Raw genomic sequence first — 19286 nt, 5'->3', positions numbered from 1 at the left:
TTAAAAAAAAATAAAAAAAAGGAAAAAATTCAGCACATAACGCAGCCAAAACAGCCATCCCAGGGACATGTCATGATATGTTTCCTAACGTACTTGATTTAATTAGCATAAGTTGTAATAAGGTGATAATTTCTCTTTAACACAGTAATAGTTTAATCTGGGTGAAGACTTTTCACATCCGTATTTCACACTGTGAATCACTTCTCTTGATCTGTGCCAATGCCAAGCCAAATGTTACGTTCAAAATATAAGTTGCCATGGTAATGGATGAAAGTAATGTTGCCCACATTAAACATTTTTTGTTAAATAGATGCCTATTTTGGAGATTATTGTTATCTTTTATCTTCATACAGTTCTACCATCAACAACTGTCTTCTGCATTGACTATCGCTATAAAACTTTTTATATTTATTAGTTCTAATAAATTCTATATTAGTCATCAAGTTGCATGAGGGTGCATTTATGTTTTCAATTGTTAATTTTGTTAAAGACGAGTGTCACAAAGACAGCCTCTTTACATGTGGATGTCATGGAAGGAAACCTACGCTTAGGACCCAACTCTATCTGACAGAGCAAAAAGATGCTGCAAATTATACTCTGGAGGATCCAACATAACCATTAATCTGAGTAGGTAATACCATATTTCTTATGCAGTTTTCTCAGAAAAAGAATATACAGTAGTATTACAGCAGATTACACTTCATTTGACATCTCCAAAGGATTAAGCATCTTCTGTGGTTGTTGGGTATCTACAGGCATGTCCTTAAGATTTCTTCTTGGTTGAACATGTTGGGATTTGTGTATATCGTGATATCACAGTATATGAAATATATTTAATGAGACATTTCTGTCCTTAACCAAATTTAAGCTAATTGAAAATTGGAAGATCTGTTTTGTTCAAGGATTTTTTTCACATAAAGTATCTTCTAGCTTTGAAATAACCAAATTGCTGAAAAAAAATATGCTTTCATCGTGGATCTTGACTGGAAGGTTTGGTTGCATTGGTCAACCAGATGAAATCAGAATAAAGTTATTATATACTAGGCCATTTGGAATTATGTCTTCATTATACTCATATGAACCTACACATATCTGACCGAGCCTACTACAGGACCTGGTGAGAACGTTCAATTTTTTCCCTATTTTTTGCATTCATTGTGGTTATGCTGATCAGAGATTAGTGTTGCATATAGGAGTAATTTTGCACAAACTGCTGAACACCTATACACGCCACTACGACCATTTACACTACTTGTTATTTGGCACACTTGCTCATTGGTACTTCTTTCATTAGACTGTATATTTCTTTGGCTGTGCGGCGTCATTCAGTGTTTTATATTAATTGGACTGCAGGATAATTTATCCATTTTTAAGCAACTTATTAAAAGTTATGTTTTATGAGATCACATGTGCTGCTTTGTATATTTCAAATTAATGTGACTTTGTACTGGTCAATTTTTTGGTATTGTTGGATTGATAGCTCCAGTCTCTAAACCTTGCAGTACCACTAGGACTTCACCTAACTTTGCATCATTGGTTATAGTGGTGGTGTCCTGATTGACCATTTGCTTGTTTATACAAATATCTGAAGAATGAAATTGTTGTAGAATTTCCACAGAAACAAATGCCTCATTGAGAAACTTGTTGAAATCTTAGCATCGATATTGTCCTCTGCATTCCCAATTCCTTATTGTAATCTGTTGTCACGGACTGTGGTTCCTTGGGCCCACCAGATAAAATTATTTAGGGAGCTAACCTTCATCCTCCCCTAGGTATCAGTCTCTAGAGGCCTCCTCATTAGGCTGACCTCCTCTCTATCTATGTGGTCTTGTATTAGGAGAGAGGTGGACCCCATTTAGGATCCTCTAGTGGGCCAGTCTGACACTGGTAATCAGCATTGACATTAACCACTTATATTAACCACTGAGTTTTCCAGGTACCACAAAACACCATGATCTTGACTTTAATTGAATTTTTTAACGTATGGAAGTATATTTTCAGCATATGCCTATTCTGTTTGATTGCACCTTGGTCCTCTTTATACGTTAGAAGAAACCTGAAATTATTTATTTATTCAGGAGATTCCTTAAGTTTGTTCTTTCTAGCTTAGCTTGAGAGAAAGGTAACATCAGACCCTGCGAAGAAGTGTCAAAACAGTTGCTGGTCTTTTAGATATTTGGTACCACTCAAGGAGATGTAATCACGATTTTCCTAAAGGATCTTACCAGGAAGGAAACCTAATAGAGATCAGACAATCGTCACTGGAAACTGAAGTTCTTCAAAGTCTGAATGAAACAAGGATGTGAATTTAGATGAGAAGATATAAAATTTCCACCTCCAGGACAGTAAATAAAACTGCTTTAATGTGGCTTGAAACAAAGACGTATGTGAAATTGATAAAGTATGGAGTTAGCCTGCAGATGCCCCGCTTTCTTACGGACAGCCTACAAGGATTGGCTTTGCTTTAGTCACTTTTTTCTTAAATACTGTCTGCAACCTTTATAGTAGTGGAAATATCTAAAAATATAGTTCATCTTTTTCTTTTCAGCCTTTCACTATTCAGAATTCAGACCAATGATACATTAAAACAGTTTACAGTCAACAATTCAGTTCACTTAACAGATGAATGGAGTGGTATTGAAAACTATAAATGACTTAGTGATGTATAAATTGCCATGAGTACCTGCCTCCAGTGTCTTACTGGGGCTCCATTGGTCCACCAGATAAAATTATTATGGAGGGCCACATTTAATCAACTACTTGGAAATAAGCTGTTAAAGCCTGCAAATTGGGTTGGGTTGTCTGCTGGACCTGTGGGGTCTATTATTGAGGTATTAGCGTCCATCAGAGGATCCTCTGGTAATCTGGTATGCCAGTCTGACACTGACTGTTCTGCATTTTGTATCCTTGCCCTTCAACTCTCGTACTCTCATGCCCTTGTTTTGGGGTTCACCCATACAAATATGTTGGACCAGGTTAGCAGAAATGAAATTTTAATTTTGATGACCATAGCCTACGGGCATCAGGGGCTTTCCCAGTAGTCATCATGGATGGGACTACTTGGATGTTGGGTTTTACTATAAATACCACAACACAATTGATTGCTAATACTAGGAAACAGATATTTTCCTATCTGTGATGCAAAAAACTTCAACATCATCTTATCTTGAGGAAAATGATTAAAAAAGCTGCAATACAACAGATTTGCTTTTGTGTCTTATTTGGAGTGTTTGGAGCAGTGCAGTCTCTTCCCCATGGCAATTGCCTGGTAAAGTAAGGATCAACCATTTGATTTTCAGAATAGCCAATCCTTGGTTATAGGACAGAGGTAAGCTACTGCCAGAGAAAACTGGTATCTGTCAGATACCAAAAGCGTTTAGTTAGTTATTCTATAATAACTAAAGTAAGGAATGTGCAAATACGTTTTCCAGTGAAAAAAGGAAAACTATTGCTTAGTGAAACCTTTAATGAAATCTACCATTTGATTTTGTGCATTATGAATCAAACATACCTTGAGAATGCTGTAGTTACACTGATGCAGAAACATATCTTGTTTAATCCCTAAGCGGTTTTGCTGAAAAAATAATTGTAAAATTATGATATTGAGGCTCTGTCGCTCCTGTGCCTGGTTTGGTTCTATTTTCCTCTTACATTAAGAATACACTGCTTCAGAGAATGATGTAATCACTGAGTTGTGCTTGACAGGCAGACGTAATCAATCGCTGCACCATCTAGTTTCTGTGTATGAGTGATCCAGCTCAGGTTGATTAGTCCTGCTTGGACAGTTCCGGAAGCTCCGTGTAATGTGTTTATGAATGGCAGGCTGAATGCAATCCTGCTTTCCCAAGGTCCTGAATGTTCTAATATTTTTTCAGCAAAAGCACTCAACTCAGTGATTAAAAAAGATGTGTTTCTGCATCAGTGTAGCAACAACATTCTCAAGGTATGTTTGCTTCATAATGCATGAAATCAAATGGTAGATTTCCTTTAAATAGACACCCAACTGTATACAGGGCTGCATCAATGTTTGTACATCTCATCAGTTGAGTGTAGAGAAGCGGTTTGGATAGATGAGAGGCCATGAATGTAGGTCAGGAAGGGATTCATTCTCCTTATTGAGTTTCCCTTTTCAATCCATTATATTGTGCACATATTTATCTATAACAGCATTAGCTAATAATAAGATTACAGCGAGGGGTCTATTCATTGACTTGTCTGCACATTGTTTCCTAGAAATTATTTCATAGGGTTTTATTATATTTTTGCTCACAGTCAGTTTTAGTCCTGCAACAAATGACTGTCTCTCTTCTCTGTTTTACCATATGAGGCCAAATCCTAAACACACAATCCAAGGAATCCTTGAACACCAGGTGCACAGTCCTCAGCATCAGTGGTGCCTGGAATTACCGAATCAGAGGTCATTATAATTGGGTCCTCTGGGCCAACAAGAGATAAAACAAATCACATTGCCAGATAATTTTCACAAATCTGTTAATTTATTTGTCTTTAATTCTTCGTCCAATTCCCTTTTCTAGAACATGACTTGGGGGAGATGAGTTTTCCCTCAAAGATGGCTTTCATGTCTGCGTGTAGGTTTTATCCTCGCATCCACATGTATATGTTTTGTAGAAAACAGGGCATTAAACCAGCTAATTACAGAGTATTAAGGCCGTAGCTTTGTTCAGATACTTGGACAAAATCTATCTGACAGGGCAGTGTGTGATTGTAATACAGTCCCTGCGGTTCGGTACTGCTGTTATAACCATATGTGACATTTTAAGCAGAGATCATGAGCAAAATATTGCAACCAGAGTGGCTCTTAAGGGAGGAATTCTTAATTGTTTTTATTAGGAGTTACAAACTTCTGCCAAATTCCTAAACAGCTTTAAAGGCCGTCACCATTGTAGATTATACTCTTGCCATGAATTAAATCATAATATAGGGACAATCCGTGTACATCCACTGAAAGTCCATTGTGTATTCAGTTGACAAAACTTATTTTCGAGAATTTACTGGAGTGTGCGCAGCCTAGAAAAAAAAAAATCAATTAAAAGTTTGTTTAATATACTGGCATATTGTTTTCAGGTGAAGTAATACTAGAGGATACTTGTTAAGCCTAATTGCATTTCCGTTTTTTATCACTTTCTTTTATTACATAAAACTTTTCAATTAAATGATTTAATTACCGTGCGTTTAACTTTCACCAGATTCTTCTTTTGGAGATTGCACTGAGTTTGCACTTTTGCTCTTAAGAGAAGTAATAATTATCACGGTGAGGGGGTAAATCCCGGTAATGAACAAATTAAAGTTCAAACAGTTCTCCAGGTTCCGTTATTAATGCTCCTTTCATAACAGTAATAATGTATACTTCTCCTGAAATCCCCCGGCTTTTGTTATTAAGCTTTTCAACGAGACCTTGAAACTTTCAACCTCTTGTCATTTAAAGGCAGGAAAAAAAGAAAGATTTCAAAAGCTTGAAATTATTTTGAAAGTTTGGCACTTGTGGTAATAAAAGGAGATAAAAGTGATTTAAAAATAACAGGGGATATTAAAAAAAATAAAAGGAAAAAAACATTTCAATTTGAGGAACCCACTACAAAATATGTAACAGGGTCCCACCTGTCCCACCTGGTTCTGCACATTGGCCATCCTGCCCACTAGATACACCTACATACATATACACTGGTGTATATAAACCACAGGCCTAGAAACTGCGTCCTCCCCAACACACATCGGACTGTGCAATGTAAGTTCTAACAAGATGTATATGATCTATATGTTTAAAGGTGAATTTTTAATAGTTAAATAGGGGTTTTCCCATCTGGGCATTTACATTTAATTAAATTCATTTGTCATATGTAAACATTTCTTCAATTGGATGTTGTTAAAAAAAATGTTCCTATATGAAGATAATTTCTCATAAATGTAGTCATGTTGTCCCTTAGAAACGAGATGGCTTCCCCGGATACGACCACCTCACACTCTGGCAGCGGTGGCCAGACATGCGCTATTGACCCCTGCCTGACCACCTGGACTCAGTGTTCATTACCACAGGACGGATGTGGGACCTACAGTAACTCCCGGACACTTCATATACAAAAACTTTTTGAGTCTTTGTGCAATCACTCCAGCAGAGGTGGCCGTATCCGATGAAGCTATCTCGTTTCTAAGGGACCATATGGCTACATTTCTGAGAAATTATCTTCACACAGGAACATTTTTTTTAATAACATCCAATTGAAGAAATGTTTACAAATGGCAGATTAATGGATCTGAATGTGAGTGCCCATACGAGAATACCCCTTTAATATGGGAGGTACCAGAAGACCCCGCCCAAGGGAGTGATGGTGTCCCAGTGCCTTGTTTGGAATGTTTGTAGATTGTATAAATTGCACTTAATTATACTGCAGATCATGGTCTATTTTAGGCACAGCCAGAAATCTGTTATAAGTAAGACCTGTAACTTAATTTCAAGGTTTTGCCAGGTTTTTTTTTCTGTTCCTTTTCATTTAGGAAATTAGTGGTAGATTCGGATCTAGACTTCTTTGGGTTGGTTGTCTCGTTGTGTTACATTCCTTCCAATTCTTAACAATGGCATTAATGTTGGTACCAGTGTTAGTCTTTCTGCAGAAACAGTAAGTATTATAGACCACAAGTTAAATTCGATTGTTAATTGAAATTAATGACAAACTTGTCCTTTTTGTATCATTTACATTGAAACTAAAAAAAAAGACTCCAAAATTTAAAAAACAAAATATTTTTTTAAGTGGTGTCTCCGTAAGGATGGCCATATACCTTAAAGCTCTTGTCTGGCTGAAAATTGTTCCTCAAGATTCCCCTAAACACATGCATACTTGGTAAGGCTACATTCAGACCACCGTATGGGGGACGTATATACGGCCAACATATATCTGTAGTATATACGTCCCCCATAGATGGCAATGGGCACATGGAGCCTTACAGGAGCGATACGGTGCCGCACACGGGCGGCACCATACTGTCCCATAGCCGGGAGAAAGATCTTTCCCCGGAATATGGAGCTGTGCGCCATGCATCGCGGGAGGGCACACTCTCATGTGAATGTAGTCTAATGAGTGCCATCTCAACGGAATGAGGGCAAATTTTTGAAAATGTTTCAATAACAAATATATGAAGTCTTTGATTATTGTCTAGACATAGATTATGTTATTCCTTTATGTAAGCCAGTAGTGTAGTAAACTGGTTCTTTCTAGAAAAATATATATGCATTTTAATATGTTATAAATAATTAACCAGAAAAAGGGGCTCCTGTTATTTCCTACCCTTAATTCGTAAATCTGCAGAGAAAGAAGTGGTGATTAGATAACAGAGGTACTGATGAGAGCCCCGCAGCAAATGTTTATGAGTCCTCTGACTTTGGATTTATATAATTACCCATTTTGTCATCTCGCTTGCTGTGTGGTTAGAGGCTCTACACAACACATTTTCTAACATACTGATTTACACTAAAAAGCTAAACTGATGCCTATGGTGCCTATGTTATAGCGGTATGGATAAAGCTACACTGTATTGACTTGGAGCCATGACAAAAACTGAGAAGGTCAAACTGCTCTGTATGTAGGCAACTGCTTACAAATAGTTTCACTTGCATCGCTATCATAACTGGTTCTTGTAGATGTGTGGATTTGAGGGTTACAAGATACACAAAAATGGTTACAAAACATTCAGGGTTTTTCTTTTCATTTTTCTTTTGTTATGTGTAATGAATTGTTTCAGTTCATGGATGTATTACTAATTCAGCAAATGCATCTAGGAAGCTTTTAACTACACTATATTTTTGAGTTTCCATTTGGATCATTCTTTATTAGCGAATAATTCAGGATTGGATTCATTGTAGCTTTGTCAAAATTTTTTGAAAGGTCGATCCAAAACGAAGCGGTCAAAACTGATCTTGCTTAATCAGGAAATTGGTGTTTCTCCTCATCTGGTCCTCTGAGGGCTCTTTCACATTGGCGTTGATGTTCAGCTTCAGTTGCGTGTCTGTTGCACTTTGTCTCCATTGTGTTTCCATTTTTCTTCCATTTTGTCTCTGTAATGCATCAGTTTTGTATCCTCGTCCGTGAAAAAAAAAACCTGAAAAGGTTTAACATTGCTTTGAAGACATCACACCTGGCTTTTCAGCCCCATCAGTGTAAAAAACAGATGCGTGATTCACATCAGTGAAAAAATAGGACATGTTGCATAATTTCTTCCACGGACAACAGATCAGTAAAAATACAAGCCAATGTGAAAACACCCAACAATGGCTTTGAAAGGCATCCGTGGAAATCACTGAGAAACAACACCAATGTGAAAGAGCCCTGAGACACAGAATTAAAAAAATCTTATTTTGGTTGTTTTCTTCTAATATTTTACATTATGGTTAAAGTACAACTTTAAAGTATAAAACCTTTTGCCTTGCTCTGCACTAAGCAAAAATAAGCAATTCTCTTATTTACTGTAATAAGCTATGTGCAGGTGTGTAGCTGCTAGCAGGGGCTTTACCTTGCCCCCTAGTCTGCTCTCCATTTGCCATGCTTCCTGGTAACCGTGGAAAACTGTATAGGATAAGAGGAGGTTTGTTGGGAGGAGCAGTAGCAGAGTAGTGCAAGAAAAGAGGACCTTGAGTGATGTCACAAGCATGTGACTCATCATGTGCTTCAGGTTTGCCATTTAGAAACAAGCTGTCCCGATTCATATAAATGCCCTTAGCTGATGTCACAACCAGAAAGTGCCCACCCACTTCAGGAAAAGCTGAATATGAATTATAAGAAGGAATCATAGCTATACCAGGCTGTATATCAGCATAGGAAGAAGCCAGCAGCATCATACAGTTACCATTAGAATCGTTGTCAAGGGCTTTCTCCAGCTGTACTAAAACTATTATTTGTCTGTAATTTTACAGTTACAGTTAACATTAGTATTTCAATAAGGGTTAGTGTTAACCCCAACACTAATGCTAGCCCCAACAGTAACCCTAACCCTATTGAAAAAAACTGGAATAATAGCAAATTGAGATTTGCCTTTTTCTATAAAAAACTGCTCATTTTTGATTAATTAATTTTAATTAATTTTGCAGCCATACTTAGCATCAAGACTGCATAGTCCACTACATTACTTTATTCCCCTAATGAGTGTGTCACACGACGTATGAAAAATGCGTAGGGATTACATATTAGGGTCTGTAAGGGACAGTACTGGGACCGTCCTTGTCAGGGTGGGAGCAATATTGCGGGGTCAGGATACTAACCGATCGTAGGGCTTAATAGGTCCTGTACCTCCGGACCAGTACCACTCGACCAGGAGACGGTGCATCGAAGACTGGTGAGATCCACCCTATTATTCCTTACTGTCCGGATTAATGTTGGTCCGTGGTTTTGAGATGATGCACCTTGTCATATGCTATACAGGAATGCACTAAGACACGGTGAGGTATTAATGGGGACCGTGTCTTATTGGAGGTCTGAACGAGCTCCCTTTCTGATGTGTTTTTGCTGACGAGATGGTTGATGTGCATACTATTGTGGTTCATTGTGAACTTATTTTATCAGTAATTATTAAAAGTTACGTTTTACTTATGGTACTGGTACATTCTGCTGGATTTCTTACCGATTTTTCTTGACTTGAAAAGTGAGTTAGCCAAATAGGCAACCTTTTTCTGTCTTGTTCGGATTTAGAATCTCCACCTGTGGTACATTCATATCTGCATCATATTTGCACCCACGTTCTTATTACCTTCGACTCCTTTTTAGCCCTGCAAAAATGTCATTATAACCCATAACATGACAATCCTTCCTCTAACATAACATCTAAACAGTTGCAGAATTTGAGTTGCGTACAAGATGTTATGACACATTGTAACAAACTTCACAAAGTTCTGGACAGCATTGTGCATACCATGCAAATCAAGCTTGGATTCCTGATTTCTTCATCAGGTAAAAAGACCAAATGCAAACTTTGTGTGAACAACATCTTGGAATGAAGAAGTTGAAGGATCAGATGGTCTGGTCTCCAATGAAACCACTTTCTAAAAAAAAGTGAATGTATGGGTACCCTTTCTCTGAATAAGGCCACATTCACACCTGAGCTTCAATTAGGACTTTGTTCTCAGGCAGGTTCCATCGGAAATGCCAGATGAAACAGTTCTGCAAAATTCACTCTTGGTGTCCATCAAAAAACTAGCCTAAGTCATGTTTGGTTGACAACACTTCCCAAAAATTGCAATTCAAGAACAAAAATGCTCTGGATAAAAGGGGGATGTGGATGTCAAAGTGGATACTCATAGTAAAACTCCTATGAATTGGTATGCACATGTTAAATATTTATAACATATCCAAAGGAACTTACCTCTGGGATCAGAACTTATCTCGAGAACAGGAGGTCTGCTAACACCCTTCTGTAACATGGTTGAAGGCTCTATTTTTGGGACTTCTATAGATCTAAATGGAGAGTGACAGCACATGCACATCATGTTCAGCCTGATCACAGAAAGAGCTCATTCCTGAGATGGGGAGGCGGAGCTCATCTTTACAATATTGTCCTTCAGATATACCAGCCTTTTGGACTCTCTGAAATTGTGCTAGTTATACTCACCAGGGGAGGGATTCTCTCAGGGACTCTTTTGAGTTTTCAATAAAAATGTTTTTCATAAACCAAAAAAATAGGTGGTAGTTGGCACCACAGGTTTTATACTGGATCATCAATTGTGTAATAAACAATTTAAAATAGTTTTCTGAATAAAATTATATGCAGGTGACTACAATAATGCACACAACTGTTTTTGGCGGCTGTGAACTGACCATACAAACTGGTCAGCTCCCAGCCACCATTGACCAGAATTATGCATGGTGCATAATGGGAAAACATTAAGACTGGTGTTTTTAATGGCGCCTCTGGCTTCTTCCCGCCGTGCTGCCCCCCACTCCACCATAGTGGGGTGCGAGTCGGAGAAAGGCAAAAACTGGTGGGGAGGGGGAAATTCATGTGCCTTCCCCACTAGAATACTGGCGGAGAAGACATCCTGAATTTTCCTTATGGGTCTGTGACAAAGCCAAGCGGCGGCACTGCAAATGATAGGTGCTATTCTTGCCTAGATTTGTGGTGCGACCAATCAGCTCCTATGGACACGAGAGGGGAGCGTTCAACCGTAACATCTCCACCCGTCTAGAAACTCTGGTCGTGTTCATTTACTCAAAGAAATATACCTAAAATGTAGTACACAACTCTACTGATGCAAGATGGCTGCCCACACACACATATATATATATATATATATATATATATATATATATATATATATATATATATATACAGTATGTAGAAAACAAAAAATTTCTGCCATAAAAAAAAACTGATTTTAAATGTAGAATATGTTTTCAAATCTGTCTTTACTTGTTTGAAAATATAGGTGCCACCTTCCCTTTAAGACAGTAGATGTGATTCCTACTTTACGGTGATATATAACAGCCTGACTTGTACAGGATATCTGAATAAATCTTCACATAAAGTAAGAGATTTCATTGCTGCGGATGATGACTGGTTTGCTGTTCTGACCAGAATCCCTCTGCTTTGTCATCTGCTCCATGTCACCGCGCATCTTTCTAAGATCTTGTGATTTACAATGATAATATGATCATTTTTTTTACAGGTTTATGACTTATGGATATTCTCTCAGAGAAATAAATGTGTGTAGAGGTATGTAGTATGTATAGCAGAGACATAGGATAGTCAGACCTAACCAGAAATAAAGGCTACGCCAAGACAGAGAGTTCTCCGTTTCTTGACATTTCATAATGTCTAAGATGAATTTGATAAAAGGTGTTATATAAAAATTTATTTTTTCTCTTTTCACAATTTTATAAAAAGAAAACCTGCCTTTCATAGTAAAGTGCAAGTTCTCCCCAGGCATTTGCATATATGAATTTTAATTCTAGGTATAAAATTATCCCAAAACAGACGACACTGCGCGGTTTAGACAATCTGATTTGTTACTGCAGTAAAGTTTATTGTCTGGATGACTCCTCCACTTCATATTCCCATATAATCGGATTTTGTCTCTACAATTAGAAGACCCTGCCTTTGTGTCGGCTGTAAACACACTATTCAGGGTTTTGTATACAATATAAACTTCACAAATGATTAGGTGAATTATATTTATGCTGTAAGTTAGGGTAAGATTATCTTTTTATAGGATGGTGGCTAAACAGCATCACAGTAGATTGCTTTAGCCGTGACAAATTCCCATAGAATGAAGGTGTAAGTGACCTTGAGACCTTTGAATCGTGGAGCTGTAATATCACACTAGGGGAGATTTATCGAGGCATTTATCAAGGTTTTTTCTATAATTTCAGGATTCTAGGATTGTAGCTGGACACGATCCTGTGTGAGATCGCTTCATTGAACTGCTGCTCAGCCCTTTCCCTCTGCTCTGACTAATATCAGTATCAGTCTTCTGGTTATATTTTGCACTAAAAAGAGAGGCTAAGAACCAGTTTATATAAAGAGATCCAAGAACACAACAGGGTGGGGACTTTCTCAAAGTCCAGCTACAAACCTGGAACTTAAACTGCATTCACACACATGTATGGGGGACGTATATAAGGCTGGCGTATGTACGTCCGATATACATCCCCCATACACTTCTATGGGCTCACGACATGGTACCGTACCGCTCCGTAGCCCAGGAAAAGATAGGACATGTCCTATCTTTTCCCGTATTACGGCGCCGTGGCCCATATGTTCCTATGGAGAGTGGCGGGGGTGAGCAGCACTCACCTCCTCCTCCTCTCCCTGCAGGCTGCCTGCAACGGCAGTGTGCTTAAAGGTAATTTTACAGTACTGCTTCTACTAACACACACACACATAGGTATGATTAGACATACTGCCAGGGCCAATACCTAATACTTTATGTAGCTTTGTATGGCCAAGGCTGCTGGGGGAATCCATCAAAGTCACTTCTCTTCATATAAACTGTAAATACTTTAGGCCAATGTTTAAACAGATCCATGGTCACACATAAGCACAGACTCTTTGTTAACCATTCCAGACATAAAAGTTGTATATGTCTTCGGTCTATCCCTAGCAACCCCATAGAAATAAAGCAGCGCTGCACATACATGACTTTGGTGCCACTCAAAAAGGGCAGCCTGTTCTCATGGTAATATTAATGGAGGGAATGATATTCGTGGGTTAAGTGATATTTTAATGTGAAAAATACAATGAACTTTATTGTAATATTTTGATTGTATTTTTGGTTTTTAATAGTTCTCAATGTTATGCTATAAGAACATTAGGGGGGTGCTGTGATGTATAACTTTTACATTCCATCACAAGGGAAGCTTTGCATGTCAACCTATCCAGTAGCTATGAAAGAGATTGCTCACCCAGGAGGGGATTTTCTGTAAAGCTTATAAGAAGATAAAGAGTAAGGGAGAAGTGCTATACTGTACTTTTGGTCCTAGGAATCACACTTACATAAACAGCCGGTGACTTGGGTGCTGGCACCAGGCCTGAATAGCGCCATACAACCATGTACAATGTACAGCGGTAAGGGCTGTATGCAGAGAGCTTGTGCCATCTCTATACATCACTGTTGGATCTCTGTGGTCCCGACCACTGCTGTGCGCCTGCTACACTAAAACTCATGCTGTAATCAGTAGAAGTTTAGGAGTCAGAAAGATGTCAGCTAAAATGGTCAACACTGGATGTAAGGTCTCCTTTTTTTGGAGTTCGTGTGTTGAAAGACATCCTCTAAATGTTTTGACTGCCAAAGCCAATTAAATTATGGGACCAGTGGTCAAGGCCTAGGTGACTACTAGCCTGCACAGAGGAGATCGTGACCTTCCCTGGTAGCACAATATTGGGGCACCGGCTCCTTGCTAGACCTGGTCAGAAGGTGGTTAATTGCCGTGCCTTGTATTTTGGAGTGAGGGTTGCAGCGAGGTCCTTTTCGTATAGAATGCTGATTCCTTCCAGCCATCCACAGTGTGGTTTGATATAATCACCATGACAACCAGAATGTATGAGCATACAAATAATGGAGACGGAGTAGACAAAAGATTAGCATGCAATGAGAAGTACAATAAGTTTCTTATTTAGCATTTAGATAACTGTCTTTCCTTCGGTGCAGGCTTCAAAGTTGAACCCAGTTTAGACCAAGAGGATTAATTCTTTCTCCCACATGCTTCATTGAATCTCTCATTACCAAACTTTGTCTGTATTGATGTAAGATTTGATTGAAGATTAGAACATTTAGCAGATTTTTGCTTTTTTGAATGTATCAGGCCTTTTCAAGCACAGAGCGCAGTGCCCAGTGGTCAATACCCTCACTTTTATCCAATGTCTGCTTCATTTAAACTTAATCAACTCCATCAATGAACTGGAACAGGGAATCATTCTTTGCAGCAGAATGTTGATCTTTTTTTTCTCTTCTTCTTTAGATAATTCTCTGCTTCTACTCCCAATCCATCTGCATTAAACCTAAAACCACGGAAAGGCCTGATCAGGTTCCTCTTTTATTTGTAATAAATATGATAATCAAAATTCTGTTTGATTGTATGTAAAGCCGGATGGCCGCCGATACACCGGGCATCTGGTGTCAGTTCGCTGCAGTGCACAGATAGATTTGATTTTCTAAGTGTTTTTATTTTTTGTGTATATTCCCCCCCCCCCCCTTTCCTGACATTAGATATTGTTCATGCTGCAAAGCGATGCATCTTTGGAGAAAGGCCTCATATGTCACATCCAGAGAGTGAAGCAGACCGATTGGCTTTATGAATTATCTGCCTTGTTGCCGTGAATTATTTGCACTGTTTCCCTACCAGTCAACAAGTTTCACAGGTATAGTGCAGATCAATCAAAGATGACAGAGCGTGTGTGAAGCTTTTACTGTGGAAGTCTGGACCGCTTGTCCTTGCTTTTTGGCTCCGGCATCTGTATATCATTTTTATACTGCTACCAGTAGAGCAATTTCAAAAGTATTTGCAAGGAAAATGTATGTCCCCATCTGTTCGAGCGATCATAAATGTGCCACCTTCAGAGGCTCTCCATTGGTAATCATATCTTTAATGATCAGCAAACTTGTGATATATAACAGTTCTCCGGAATGGGGGTTTCTGTTCTTTATTGTGATTGGCTGGAATAAATGGCTTTTCCATATGTTAGGGAGATAAAACATAAGATTAGTAGTAGCCGTTTCTTTTATTAGTAAACAAAGGGAACAGTGCATTCAAATGGAGTCTTTACGTAAAACAACCTTTAATAACCCCCCCCTCCCCCGTAACAATGCAATCGGCACAGGGAAGATGCAGAACATCTTTCATATCTGACAACCCTATTAGATGGTTTGTTTTTTTTTTCCCCAACGAAATGGAACAATGCTGAGTAATTTGACAATCGTCTGGGCTTTAAGGACTGATAATTAGAAAGCTTTGTAGGGTTTTTCTTTTTATGGCCCTTTTATGTTTCTATATTCCTTATGAGTTGAATTTGGAGCCAAAATTCTTCTAAAATGTCTCATCTCCTTGCGGTTAATAATATTCATTTTTATTGTAAACAATTCATTTAACAGATTAACACTCGGTGAATGCAAAGACCTTTATGTATGAAGGAGGGGGGGGGGGGCTGGTTTTTAGTTAAGGCAACGGAGGAGAGTATGATTTAATGTGACAATTACAGGTGCCATAAGAAATCTTACCCACAGCCTTTGTTCGTGCTGATCTCAGTGGACTGTCATAGAGCCTGCTGGGTAATAATCACCTTGAGACGTTTCGGGAAGGTGTCACTTATTTCTAGCACTGGTGCGCGTACAGTGTATCTCACTGCTACTGGAAAGTGAATTCGTTTCAGGGCTCACAGGGAGTTTTGGACAAGAATGTGAATAGTCCTGGAAATTGAGCTGTTACATTGTGACTGTCCGCACTCAAGCTATAATAAGACACACATATGTACTCGATTCCACCAGGAAAACATTGCCGTGGTCTTCTGCTCTCGCATAGTCTCTGTAGACTTTAAGGAAATTTACAAGTGAAATGCAGACTTCTGTGAAATGAGCTGAGATTTTATTGAATGTATCCATGCATATGATCCACAATATTAACTCGGTCATGGAGACGACTAAGCTGTGATACACTAGGAGGGTAATGAGATGAAGCCGCAATGGCTGTATTGGACAGCCGTCACGCAGTACAATAAACTAAGAGGCTGCAGAACGCTCATCCATAATAAAACGTAATCTAACGTATATATGCAAATCAGATCCCAGAATGTGTTCCATTTTTGATTAATTATTATTTTCCGATTTTCAGAAATACTGTATTGTGCAAAAGTATTAGGCAGGCATGGAATAAGGAATATAAAATCAGAATCTACATTGTTATTTTTTTTAAAACATACAAATAAATATCTGCTATGGCTTCCCTTTATCTTCAATTATGCATTAATTTTTCTAGATACATTAACACACACAGAAACTCGTCAGGGAGGTTGTTTCAAACATCTTGTAAAATTAAGCAGAGATCTTCTGTGGATGGGATGTAGACTTGTTTAGTCCATCTGTCATGTAATCCCACATGACTGCTGGAGTATTCATTACTGTAATCTGCCCTAATTCTATTGTTTTAGGCTTGATGAATCCTCCTCTCCACTTTTTTGATTCACATCGTCATTACTTACTTTGAATCTCCTTTGATAAATCACTACTTAGCTCTAAATCTTGTGCACACACTGTATACAGTTATAAAAGTTATACTTTATAAAGTTATAAAATTCCCCTGGGGAAGTTTGGAAATTTTCAGCACACTAGGTTACTACAATGTATAGTTCAATATGGAAACAGTATGTAGTATTTATTGTGCCCACTAGTGGTCGCTACAGGGGGAAAAATTCCATCATTCACTGTAAAGCCCACTAAGGCCTCAGTATAAAGAGTTAGTCCAGACACAAATAAATAACTTTAATATATTTCACTATTTCACTTATTTATACTTAATACTTAGGTGAAAGGCTTTAATATATTGCACATTTTCTCACACTGCACAATTCATTGGTAATGAATTTTAGAAAATAAGGAAAGCGCTACTCAGGGAAGCATGTGTTTCAGATAAGTTCATTTTATCAAAAGTCAATTCTCATCTTCTATTGTTGTCCTGATTGATACCTCTATATCACAACACATGGTGGTCAACAGGACAAACTGCCTAAAATAAATACACTATATACTCGAGTATAAGATGAGTTTTTCAGCACAATTTCTGTGCTGCAGTGTCGCCACCTGATGACATCATAGTGTTCACAGACAAAACGGCTGCACTGGAACCCGTGCCGCCATTCTAGAAGACAAGGAGGCTGCAGGGAGTGCTGTTGGGAGTTTTCTTTCTTTTCACTTTGAGCTGTAGCACCTGTATACTGGGGCCAGTCCTCGGCTGACCTATATACTGTAGCATGTGCTTGGCTACTTATATACTGGGGGAAGGTGCTGGACTACATATCTACTGGGGGCATGTGCCAGGCATACCTATATAATGGGGGCATGTGCTGGGCATACCTTTATACTGGGGAATGTTCTGGGCATACCCACACACTGGGGGCATATGCTGGGTATGCCTTTATACTAGGGGCACTGTTTTGGGCATGTTATATACTGGGGGCACTGTGTTGAGCATATTATATACTAGGGGCACTATGATAGGCATACCTATATACTGGGGGCACTATGTTAGGCATACCTATATACTGGGGACATGTGCTAGGTAACCCTTTTCACTGGGGACATGTGCTGGGCATACCTTTATAATGGGGGTATGTGCTGGGAATACATATATACTGGAGGCATATGCTGGGCCTACCAATATACAAGGAACATGTGCTGGGAATACCTATATACTGAGGGCACTGTTCTGGGCATACCAATTTACTGGGGACACTGTTCTGGGCATACTATACACTGAGGGCATGTGCTGGGCATACTTATATAATAGGGGCACTATGCTGGGCATACCTATATACTGGAGGCATGTGCTTGGCATACCTCTACACCGGGGCACTATGCTGGGCATACCTATATACTGGAGGCATGTGTTGGGCATACCTATATACTGGAGGCATGTGCTGGGCATACCTATATACTAGTGTCTATAATGGTGGGATAACCATATAATAGGGGGAGGCTGCAGGGCAAATAATAAGTGGGGGAGGCCTCTGGACATTTTATCAGTCAGGGGAGGCTGTGACCAAAGCATTTCCTACCCTTATATTATACTTGAGTTAATGGGGGGGGATTTATTATTGGTGTCTATGTTTGGCATTGTTTTGGTGCAGTTGAACAAATGAACATATGACAAAGTCACTTTGACATAGACCCTGCTTGCTCCAAATTCATTATTTGAATAGACTAGCTTTCACAATGTGACTGAATTCATGATTTCCATTTAATCACAAATTTACCAGTCCCCACCCTTGTCTATGTTGATACTGGGGTTTTTTGCGACTTTTTATGTGACTGTCGCAAACAACACACACAGCAAAAAACACTGCCAGCAGATTAATCATGGGCCAAAGCCAGGTTTACTGAAGCTTACAGCAACGGAGCTCCAAAGACCATCGTAACTCTCGTAAGGAGCCCCATTAAGATAAATCCCCAACCCCCCCACACTAAGTTTTCCTAGTTTTTTGTGCTAAAATAAGATGCCTCGGCTAACGTTTGGGCAAGCTTATACTCGAATATATATAGTATGTTTTTATTTTAAAAAATTGTCCACAAATCTTGGGTTTGCATACAAAATGGGTAGATGCTGCGATTCTTATTAGCTCTGATATATTTTACTTTTATGAAATAGAATTGAACACATGTGATAAAAATACTGACCAATGTCTTACGTTAATTACTCCTTTCTCGGTTTCAGAAGGAATACAAAATGCTGAAAAAAATGTCATGTATGCAAGTGCGTGTAAGTGTGTGACAAGAAACAAAATCAGCATTTTCAGCAACCTAAGAGCAATGCGGCTTGACAGCTTTCTCAGACTTGCAGACCTATGTGTTACAGTTGCTAAATAAAGTCTTTAAAAAGCATAGCCAGCTTAATACTGTCATATTGGATAAGGAGGTGCGTGTCTTTAGAGACCAGGAACATTATGGGAATTGGCCCCAGAAGAAATTCTTAGTCTTTACAATTGTCACTGCAAATTCATTGCTTATTTTCTAATACCATTGAGTCAAGTGTATAAGGACTAGCGTAACATATAATTCAATTCAGGAAATAATAATGGAATCA

At 38.7% G+C, this 19286-nt stretch overlaps 2 long non-coding RNA genes across 3 annotated transcripts; one reads left to right on the top strand and one right to left on the bottom strand.

Annotated features, from left to right (window-relative positions):
* Positions 1-6355: 6355 nt before the first annotated feature.
* LOC140104902 (uncharacterized) lies at positions 6356-13942 on the bottom strand. Its single transcript, XR_011850447.1, has 4 exons — positions 13492-13942; positions 10366-10457; positions 9628-9772; positions 6356-6624 (listed from the first exon to the last, which is right to left on the bottom strand). It is a non-coding gene; the product is annotated as an uncharacterized lncRNA (long non-coding RNA).
* Positions 13943-14057: 115 nt separating this feature from the next.
* On the top strand, positions 14058-19037 carry LOC140104996 (uncharacterized). 2 transcript variants are annotated; one of them, XR_011850472.1, is made up of 4 exons: positions 14058-14093; positions 14457-14522; positions 14705-14856; positions 18918-19037. It is a non-coding gene; the product is annotated as an uncharacterized lncRNA (long non-coding RNA). The 2 variants fall into 2 exon arrangements; XR_011850473.1 differs by lacking the exon at positions 14058-14093 and adding an exon at positions 14103-14241.
* The last annotated feature ends 249 nt before the right edge of the window (positions 19038-19286 follow it).

The sequence above is a fragment of the Engystomops pustulosus genome, chromosome 10, assembly GCF_040894005.1.
Source record: "Engystomops pustulosus chromosome 10, aEngPut4.maternal, whole genome shotgun sequence".
NCBI classification, from domain to species: domain Eukaryota; kingdom Metazoa; phylum Chordata; class Amphibia; order Anura; family Leptodactylidae; genus Engystomops; species Engystomops pustulosus.
This window is presented reverse-complemented; position numbering and strand designations above follow the sequence as displayed.